Raw genomic sequence first — 11,131 nt, 5'->3', positions numbered from 1 at the left:
CACAGGTGGCCTACCTTTTGTCTATTAAGCTAATAGTATATGATGTGGGGGGAAAGGGATGGTCATGACAATCTAATCAGGGATTGAGTTAATTTTTACTGGATTTAAATTTTCATAAGGTTGTTTACCTCTACATCGTCAGTGATTTTATGGCATTGTCCCTCCATTGTTTTCAGCTGAAACCTTGGTAGAGCTTTGTCTCCTTGGCCTGGAAGATTGTTAAAGATTCAATTCTGCCCTTTAGAAATTTTCAGCTTCAAAATTTGGTAAACGTCTTGAGCAGGAAATAGCAATGTTTTTTGGAGGCCTTTCAAATTTCCAGTTTTGTCATTGTAGCCTCACATGAATGCCAAAATCTCTGCAGATCTTTGCCCCCAACAGTGGCCTTCTAAACGAGGTCCAACCTACATTTGTAAACTCTAGATGAATCCAGCATTAATAAATGCCCCCAGGTTAAAAGGGACCATACAGCCTCAGTGTTAACTCATCACTCCTTTTAGAGCTTTCATTTCTTTTCTGTTTTGATTTTGCAGGCCCTTCCTCCTCGCTAGTCTCTTTTTCCTAAATACTCTGAGCCCACGGGACATTTTACTTTGCCCTTCTGAAGCTTTTAGCTTGGCTATTTACCTTCCTACATAGGATCATAATAAAGCCTCTGTATTTGAGGCCTAATTTCCAGTTTTGTCACACCAGAACCATGTAATAAATAAAAGCTCTGCTGGTTTCTCTTTCTCCAGACGTGGCCCTTCCTTTATGCCCAGAAACAGCAAATGCCCACAGTGGAAAAATAGTGACCAATAATCTGCTCAGTTCTTCAATCTCCAAATTTTAGTCAATTTAGTGATTGTTGCTTCCATAGTTTTCTGATGCCTTTAAAATATGATTTTGTAAAATATCCAATTTTTTTTAGTCATGGTCAGTGGAAGCTTTAACCTGCCATATTTATTATGTAATACCTAGAAGTAAAAGGACCTTTGTTGCTTTTCAAAGAGTGATTATGAGAATAAAACTTGCTCTGGGTAAAAATTCTTATTGTACATATATTCAGTAAAGGAAAAGGCTCCCTCTAACTAGTTCCATACTCCATAATCCTGTATTTTAGAGGTAAACATTATCACAGTTGTCTTGTTTGTCCTTTCAAAAATCTTCCAGACATATACATACATATGTATATCAGTACTGTGTGTCTCTTATTTATAAAAGGCATTATTCTGCATTTGAGAGTTTCTCACTCAACTTTATATTCCAAAAGGTTTTTAACTCAACTATGAAATGTTTTGCACTCAAAATCAGGAGATGCAAAACTACTTCATTCAGTTGCAGAAAAATGCTAAAATGTATTTAAATAGACTCTTTCTGATGTAAATTTAGAGTTTCTTCAGTGTCTTGATAATACAGTTCTGCAGTAGGCGGTCTTTTATATATGCTGTGAATATATGAGGTAGTAGAGATGGAGGACTCATTAGACAAAAATGAAATCTCTGAATCACAGTGTATGCATTTTATGTGTTGACAGGTATTATTTGTCCTCTATAGAGATTTTACCAATTTTTCTTTTTCCTCCAGTTTCTTCTTGAAGGGGACTAGGATTTGTCATCCCAAAATATGCCACTTTGGCATGAGGATTATTTTGAGATGAAGAAAAGACAGATTAAAACCCAGCAGATTCAGGAAAAGCTCTTCACCTCCCCCTCAACTGCCTAAATTTACATTGGAAAGGGGCCTGTACCAGGAAGAGAGCTATTACCAGTGTTAAAAAACAAAATTCAAACAAGTTAATTTGAAGATCTAATTGGCTTTACTAAGTGATTCATAAATCAGGCAGCATCTCACCTAGGAAAGTAGAAAGGCCCTCTGAGGAGCTGTACAAAATGGAAGGTTTTTATACGCAGAAAGGAGGTGGTGTAGGGAAGTTAAAAGAGTGGATTATTTCAGGCAAAGTTACCTTCCATTAGGGGAAGGCAGGGCGTCTCAAGCAGATTAGCTCACTAGTGATGGCCAGGAAATTCCAGACTGATTAGTTTAAAATTCCACTCCTGAAAGGGGCTGAAACTACAATTAAGTCTTGGTTTGCTCTTCTCGGAGCAAATGACTCCACCTTGGGCCTGTTGTTTCTTTTTTTAACACCAGAGATACCTTTTTACCTATGAAACTTATCTGCATAACAGGGCAAACTTTGTTTTCTAAACATCTCCTCTGAGGTGGCTTTTCTCCTCTTTGCATCCCCAGACCCCTACTCCTTTCCTTAACTCAGGATGTTATATAAGCTTCAGTTACCTGGTTGCCATTTGTGTGTTCATATCTTTATGCGGCTTCTGTATGTATGTAATTTTGTTTGTTTTTCTCCTGTTAATCTGTCATATCAATTTCATTATTGTACCAGCTAAAGAACCTAAAAGGGAAGAAGGGGAAATGTTTCCACTCCTACATTGTGATGGGATTCAGGAGATGCTACCACAAATTATAGCACCTTGGGATATTGAATATTTTAAGCTGAAGGAGTTTGAGAAAACAGGTGTCAACTACAAATTGGCCCTCGCCATTGGCACTTGCCATCTACCTCTACAAGGATTAAATCATGTGCTGCTGCAGCTGCTGACTTTCAACACCCCCTGAAAGGAGTTCAGGGGGGGAGAGCAGAAACGAGGCACTCTGTGCCCTGGGAAAAACTGGCAGAATAGGTCTTCAGATAGTTAGATATTTTCAGAAGCCGACTTTATGAGCCCAATTCTTTTATCTCCTCATATCCAGAAAAACACTAAAATCCTTCATGGTGATGTCTGCTCCTCTTGACTAGCAGTAACTTTCACGAGACTAGCAGAAACCTTCTGCAAAAAATATGTGCTCGATTGCATGTACTCCCCCTTCACCAAAATCACATATATACTGACCTTCCCCCCTGCCTCTCAGGAGCAGTTTCTTAGAGCTATCTGAAATGCTGTCTCCTGGGCTATCATCCTCATTTTGCCCCAAATAAAACTTAACTCTCAACTCTCATGTTGTGCATTTTTTTTAAGCCAACACAGTAAAATCAGGAAGGTCACGCTGACCTTCCTCACCTCTCCCCGCAACTCCAACCCAGCCCTTCTAGCTCTTCTCTCCAGAAACAGGTCATAAAACCCTCATGTGAGAGATGCTCTCCCTATACTTGGAGGAAAGGAGCATCCTTATCTCTGAAGACAGGGGACACCTAGAAGAATCCTAACAAACAGGCCTTGCTAAGTTTTCCCCAGTTTACTACAGTTTCCTCATAGTCCTTAACTTACCATATTGCTGCACAGCTGCACACTCTATCAAACCTAGCATAAAAATACTTAGGTCTAACTGTTTCCTGGGGTCTTCATTTCCCTATGAATGCTCTTGTATCCCATAAACAAATTTGTATGTTTTTCTCCTGTTAATCTTTGTCAGTTTTATTTTCAGACCCAGCTAGGAACCATAAGAGGGTCAAGGACAATTTTTCCTCCCCTACACATGCCAACATTGTGACAGTGACAGTGTGAAGTCAATCTTTTCACCATTACTAATGTGATAAAGGAATATTTACTTCCTTTCTGTTTTATTTGAATTATTCTTATTTGGAGATAAGACTTTTTTTGTCACTTGAACATTTCATTTTTTTGTATCAAGATATTAGTCTATAATTATTTATAAGAGAGTCACTCCATTTCTATTGTGTGCTCCAAATACTTTTCTCAATTTTACATTTAAATTGTAATTTGTTTATGGAATTTTTAATCCACAGAAATTTTTAACTTTTCTGATTGTTGGGACCCAGGGCTGGCTGCCCCAAAATATGCTTTAATGGCATATTGATTTTTTTGAATTAAAGTTACTTGAAAAGCAGCTGGTTCAGAAAGAACACTTTGACCCTCCTTTCTCTCCCTGAATGAAGGAAATAAATCTCCCATGTGTGAAGGGTACCCTTCTTACACTAGGAAGCTAACAAGAGACACCGTTATCACTAGAGATAGGGAATTCAGGCTGAGAAGCCTGTATAAACAAACCATGTTTCTTCTTTAATAATATACTACCCCAAGCCCAAACTTTGCTTAAATTCCTCACTAATTAGGCACACAAACCTAAGCTTCTTTGTGCTGTCTAATCCTCACAGACTTAACATTTCTTTATGTAAAAAGATATCAAAGCTGCCTACTTTTGGTAACTCTCTGAACATGATTTTCATGATCTTTCTGTATATACAAAATTAAATTGGTTTTTCACCTATTACTCTATCTCACATCATTTTAATTCTTAGACCAACCATAAGAACTTAGGAGGGTAGAGGAAAATTTTTTTCCTCCCCAACATGACAAAAGATATTTTTCCCAGAATTCCCCGGTAGTCCAGTGGTCAGGACTCGGTGCTCTCACTGCCAGGGGCCCAGGTTCAATTCCTGGTCGGGGAAACTAAGATCCCGCAAGCTTAGCAGCACAGCCAAAAACAAAAAAAAAAAGAAAGACAGAACTGCTGTGGGTTGTTGGGTGCTGCAGAAGCTCAAATTAATGAAAAGCAAGGCCTTCTCAATTGACTATTTAAAAAAAGATATTCTTCCATTACTCAATAGCTTTTAAGATTTCAGTGTTTCAGCAAAAGCTATCTACACTCTAAAATTCTTTGAATATATACACTGCCCAGAACTTCTAGTCAGATTTTAAGGTTACAGTTTTTAAAACATGAAACTTAGATTTAACTAATATTTCTTGCAAAATGGCACAGTAATTTAAAACAAAAAACCACCTTTATGCAGCATATAAATATCTTGGATTAAAGATAATAAGTGTTTTTTAAATATGCAGTTTTTAAAGCTCCCCAAGTGGTTATGTTACCAGTCCAAGCTCACTCTGCTCGCCACGTGACAGGCCAATGAATCGGAGATGATGTGTTGAGGCAAGGAATATGACTTTATGGAAAGCCAGCAGACCAAGAAGACGGCAGACTAGGGTCCCCAAAAAACATCTTATCTTATCGGGGTCTGGATGCCAGTTTCTTTTATAGAATCAGAGAGGGAGAGGCGGTGAGGAAGTAAGGTAAAAGGGCCATCAGTCTTGCAAAACAACCCCTGGAATGGATAGCCTCCGTGAGGGGATGTGTTAATTTCTTCTTTTCTGCAGCCATTCACAGGAAGGTGAGGTCAGATTGTCTCCCTGTGAGCTGAACAGAGGCACTTTAGTTTAACATTCAGGCAGAAGGGCAGGGTTCCCTGAGGTCGGCCATTATGTATGATTCTAATAACAAAAGCAACGAAAATCAAACGTTAAAGTCAAAGAAAGAGATTGAACATGGAGTCCGATTTAGCTCTTCCCTGTTACAGTTATAATGGCAGCTAGGTTCTCAAACTTAGCAGTTCTCAAACCTAGCTGCCATTATAACAACTTGGGGAGCTTATAAAATACCAATGCCAGGATATCAGCCCCAGAGATTTGGATTTAATTATTTTGTGTTGGAGGTTCATCGGTACTTTTAAAAGCTCACCACATGATGCAAAACATGCTATCTGGGTTAAAAACAGCTGTTTCAAATTCATAATAGTACTCAAAACAAACGATAGGATATCCCCAAGGGCGAAAAACAAAGAAGCAGCAGGAAACCAGAGAGTTAAGTTACAGTGGAATCTATGGCTGCCCTGGAATCATTCTCTCATTACTGTAATGATGAGACCTGAATGTTAAATGACCAGCGGCCCAAGGATAGGAGATGATGCCTTTGTGTAACACAAGTTAGGGAGACAAGAAAAATTTGAATGTAAAAATAAAAAGATTCACCAAGCATTTACTAACCAAAAGACACAGACAGACACACACACACACACCCCCATACAAACACACACACACACACACATACACATACTGTTTAAAACAATTATTCAATGACATTTGTATAAAGACAGTAAGACTTTATTTAAGGTGGGACTATTGTGATAAGTAGAAGACCAGTGAAATGGAGTCTTGCTGTAGGGGAGAGAAATTGGGCACAACTCTGAATACAGCATAGGAAAATGGGAATTTAAAGCCAAGGAGCAGGATGGGGGTCACTGAATGGAACATTACTAAGAGGAAATGTGGGACTCGAGGGACATTGTTCCAGCTAATGATTAAGAACTCTCCAGACAATAGGGGCTTCTTAGACAATGGGTGAATTTCCAGGATGTCCGGCCCCCTTCCGAGAAGGAGGGAGATAACAAAATGTAAAAAAGGTGTCTGTCAAAGACCAATCAGGCAGCTGGGGAGAAGGAGGGAGATAACAAAATGTAAAAAAGGTGTCTGTCAAAGACCAATCAGGCAGCTGGGGACAAGTTCCCTCTCTGGTCCGAGCCTAAGCTGGGACCAATCAGCAGGAGAACACAACCAAATCTATAATTTACATACGGGGAAGTGGGAACCTATAAAACTGACATATTCGCGCCCAAAAGGGTTCCTTCTTCGACCTCCTACGTGAGGACCAAGGAACCCCGGTGCACCGGCCTTCAATAAACCTCTTGCGTTTTGCATCGGCTTCCGACTCTTGTTGTTTCCTGGGCGAGTCGAAACTCCTAGGAGACCACGCAGGTCTAACAGAAACATCAGAGGTAAGGGAGGATTCTGGCTAAGCCAACCTAATAGGATTCTTGCTTAAGACAGGCCAGGGTAATCAGACATCACCTGGGGGACAGGAGCGGATGAGTAACCCAACAGATATCAAGGACCAGATATGGACTACAGGGGATTCTACCTAAGCAGATTAAGTAGGATTCTTGCTAAAATTGGGCAATACAGAGAGGAATACAGAAGTACAAAAGTCAAGGCCTAGTTGAAAAAAGTTCAGAGGAGCTTGAGTAGAGTTTGCTCAAGGACAGAATTTTGGTCAACACACACACACGCACATGCACACACACAAATCCACCTTGGGTAGTTATATTAGTATATATCAACATATACCTTAAAATATGATGCATTATAAGAGATACAGAGGGCTACTACATAATGTTAAAATGTTCAGGTGACTCAGAAAATATAATATAAGGATCCTAAGTAGTATAAATCAAAAGATGTTGACTCAAAATATAAGCAAAATTGACAGAGCTATGGAGAAAATTTAATAAATTTACACTCTTGGTGGGAGACTTCAAAATGATTTTCTAGGGCTTCCCTGGTGGCACAGTGGTTGAGAGTCCGCCTGCCGATGCAGGTGACATGGGTTCGTGCCCCGGTCCAGGAAGATCCCACATGCCGCAGAGTGGCTGGGCCTGTGAGCCATGGCTGCTGAGCCTGTGTATCCGGAGCCTGTGCTCTGCAACGGGAGAGGCAACAGCAGTGAGAGGCCCGCGTACCACCAAAAAAAAGATTTTCTAGGGCTTCCCTGGTTGCGCAGTGGTTGGGAGTCTGCCTGCCGATGCAGGGGACACGGGTTCGTGCCCTGGTCCGGGAAGATCCCACATGCCGCAGAGCGGCTAGGCCCGTGAGCCATGGCTGCTGAGCCTGCACATCCAGAGCCTGTGCTCCACAATGGGAGAGGCCACAACAGTGAGAGGCCCACGTACCGAGAAAAAAAAAAAAAAAAAAGATTTTCTAAATTGCTGATCGGTCAAGTAAAAAATATTTAGTAAGAATAGAGTAGATTTAAACAACACAGTTAACAATCTTGATTCAGTGGTCATATATAGAACTTGCAGGTGATCAAAATATGCCACCCCCAAATATGCCACTCTTAAATAAGGATAATTTTGAGCTGAAGACATTTGAGAATCAATGAATTTAAGAAGAGGCTTTCTCTGAAATTACCTTCTCTGCTTAAAAACAGATCCTCCAAAAAAAAAAAGAAAGAAGCAATTGTCATAAATCTTCTCCTTCAGAGATTAATCAACCAGGGAAGACTGACTCTTATCACAAAAGAGGAGAGAAGTCAGTACCATGCTCAAACAGACACTGTCAAAAATTATCTCCCATCCATTCTCCTAAGGGCTCATTTATCTTTCCTAAAAATCGTTTGCTCTCCCATAAGTGGCCTTTCATCCCCTCCCCTGCTTTTCCCCTATAAACTCTCAAATCTCACTGCTGATTTGGGCATTAATTTCTTTCTGTGATACCCCCATGCACATAAAATAAAAAATTAATATATTTGTGAGGAGATTGGTTCAAGATCGCAGAGTAGAAGGACATGCCCTCACTCCCTCTTGCAAGAGCACCAGAACCATAATTAACTGTCGAACAATCATCAAAAGGAAGACACTGGAACTCACCAAAAAAGATACCCCACATCCAGAGACAAAGGAGAAGCCACAGTGAGATGGTAGGAGGGGTGCAATCACAATAAAATCAAATCCCATAACAGCTAGGTGTGTGACTCACAAACTGGAGAATAATTTTACCACAGAAGCCCACCCACTGAAGAGAAGGTTCTGAGCTCCCCATCGGGCTTCCCAACCTGGGGGTCCAGCAATGGGAGGAGGAATTCCCAGAAAATCAGACGTTGAAGGCTAGTAGGATTTGATTGCAGGACTTTGACAGAACTTGGGGAAACAGAGACTGCACGCATGGAGGCCACACACAAAAGTAGTGTGTGCATCAGGACGCAGGGGGAAGGAGCAGTGACACCGAAGGAGACTGAACCACATTTACCAGCTAGTGTTGAAGGGTCTCCTGCAGAGACAGGGGGTGGCTGTGGCTCACAGCAGGGACAATGACACTGGCAGAAGAAACTCAGGGAAGTACTCCTTGGCATGAGCCCTCCCAAAGTCCACCATTTGCCCCACCAAAGAGCCTGTAGCCTCCAGTGCTAGGTCGCCTCAGGACAAAAAACCAATGGAGGGAACTCAGCCCCACCCATCAGCAGACAAGCCGATTAAAATTTTACTCAGTTCTGCCCACCAGAGCAACACCCAGCTTTACCACCACCAGTCTCTCTCATCAGGAAGCTTGCACAAACCTCATAGATAGCCTCATCCACCAGAGGGTAGACAGTAGAAGCAAGAAGAACTACAATCCTGAAGCCTGTGGAATGAAAACCACATTCACAGAAAGATAGACAAAATGAGAAGGCAGAGGACTATGTACCAGATGAAGGAACAAGATAAAACCCCAGGAAAACAACTAAATGAAGTGGACATAGGCAACCTTCCAGAAAAAGAATTCAGAATAATGATAGTGAAGATGATCCAGGGCCTTGGAAAAAGAATGGAGACAAAGATCAAGAAGATGCAAGAAATGTTTAACAAAGACCTACAGGAATTAAAGAACAAACAGAGATGAACAATACAATAACTGAAATGAAAACTACACTAGAAGGAATCAATAGCAGAATAACTGAGGCAAAAGAACGGATAAGTGACGTGGAAGACAGAATGGTGGAATTCACTGCTGCGGAACAGAATTAAGAAAAAAGAATGAAAAGAAATGAAGACAACCTAAGAGACCTCTGGGACAACATGCAACAACATTCACATTATAGGGGTCCCAGAAGGAGAAGAGAGAGAGAAAGGACACAAGAAAATATTTGAAGAGATTATAGTCGAAAACTTCCCTAACATGGGAAACGAAATAGCCACCCAAGTCCAGGAAGTGCAGAGAGTCCCATACAGGATAAACCCAAGGAGAAACACTCCCAGACACATAGTAATCAAATTGCCAAAAATTAAAGACAAAGAAAAAATATTAAAAGCAACGAGGGAAAAATGACAAATAACATACCAGGGAACTCCTATAAGGTTAACAGCTGATTTCTCAGCAGAAACTCTACAAGCCAGAAGGGAGTGGCATGATATACTTAAAGTGATGAAAGGGAAGAACCTACAACCAAGATTACTCTACCCACAAGGATCTCATTCAGATTCCATGGAGAAGTCAAAAGCTTTACAGACAAGCAAAAGCTAAGAGAATTCAGCACTACCAAACCAGCCCTACAACAAATGCTAATGGAACTTATCTAAGTGGGAAACATGAGAGAAGAAAAGGACCTACAAAAACAAACCTGAAACAATTAAGAATATGGTCACAGGAACATACATATCGATAATTACTCTAAACGTGAATGGATTAAATGCTCCAACCAAAAGACACAGGCTTGCTGAATGGATACAAAAACAAGACCCATACGTATGCTGTCTACAAGAGACCCACTTCAGACCTAGGGACACATTCAGACTGAAAGTGAGGGGATGGAAAATTATGTTCCATGCAAATGGAAATCAAAAGAAAGCTGGAGTAGCAATACTCATATCAGATAAAATAGACTTTAAAATAAAGAATGTTACAAGAGACAAGGAAGGACACTACAGACTGATCAGGGGATCAATTCAAGAAGAAGATATAACAATTATAAATATATATGCACCCAACATAGGAGCACCCCAATACATAAGGCAACTGCTAACAGCTATAAAAGAGGAAATCGACAGTAACTCAATAATAGTGGTGGACTTTAATGCCTCACTTACACCAATGGACAGATCATCCAAAATGAAAATAAATAAGGAAACAGAAGCTTTAAATGACACAATAGACCAGATAGATTTAATGATATTTATAGGATATTCCATCCAAAAACAGCAGATTACACTTTCTTCTCAAGTGCGCACGGAACAATCTACAGGATAGATCACAACTTGGGTCACAAATCAAGCCTCAGTAAATTTAAGAAAATCGAAATCATATCAAGCATCTCTTTTCTGACCACAATGCTATGAGATTAGAAATGAATTACAGGGGAAAAAAGGTAAAAAACACAAACACATGGAGGCTAAACAATACGTTACTAAATAACCAAGAGATCACTGAGTAAATCAAAAAATACCTAGAGATAAATGACAATGAAAACACGATGATCCAAAACCTATGGGATGCCGCAAAAGCAGTTCTAAGAGGGAAGTTTAGAGCTATAGAAGCCTACCTCAAGAAGCAAGAAAAATCTTAAATAAACAATCTAACCTTACACCTAAAGGAACTAGAGAAAGAAGAACAAACAAAACCCAAAGTTAGCAGAAGGAAAGAAATCATAAAGATCAGAGCAGAAATCAATGAAATAGAAACAAAGAAAACAATAGCAAAGATCAATAAAACTAAAAGCTGGTTCTTTGAGAAGATAAACAAAAGTGATAAACCATCAGCCAGACTCATCAAGAAAAAGAGGGAGAGGTCTCAAATCAATAAAATTAGAA

The 11,131-nt window shown here is 40.1% G+C and overlaps 1 non-coding gene across 1 annotated transcript; it reads left to right on the top strand.

Moving 5' to 3' along the window:
* The first annotated feature begins 4,335 nt into the window (after nt 1–4,335).
* TRNAE-CUC (transfer RNA glutamic acid (anticodon CUC)) lies at nt 4,336–4,408 on the top strand. Its single transcript has one exon. It is a non-coding gene; the product is annotated as a tRNA-Glu (tRNA).
* Nucleotides 4,409–11,131: the final 6,723 nt, after the last annotated feature.

This window comes from Globicephala melas, chromosome X (assembly GCF_963455315.2).
Source record: "Globicephala melas chromosome X, mGloMel1.2, whole genome shotgun sequence".
NCBI classification, from domain to species: domain Eukaryota; kingdom Metazoa; phylum Chordata; class Mammalia; order Artiodactyla; family Delphinidae; genus Globicephala; species Globicephala melas.
This window is presented reverse-complemented; position numbering and strand designations above follow the sequence as displayed.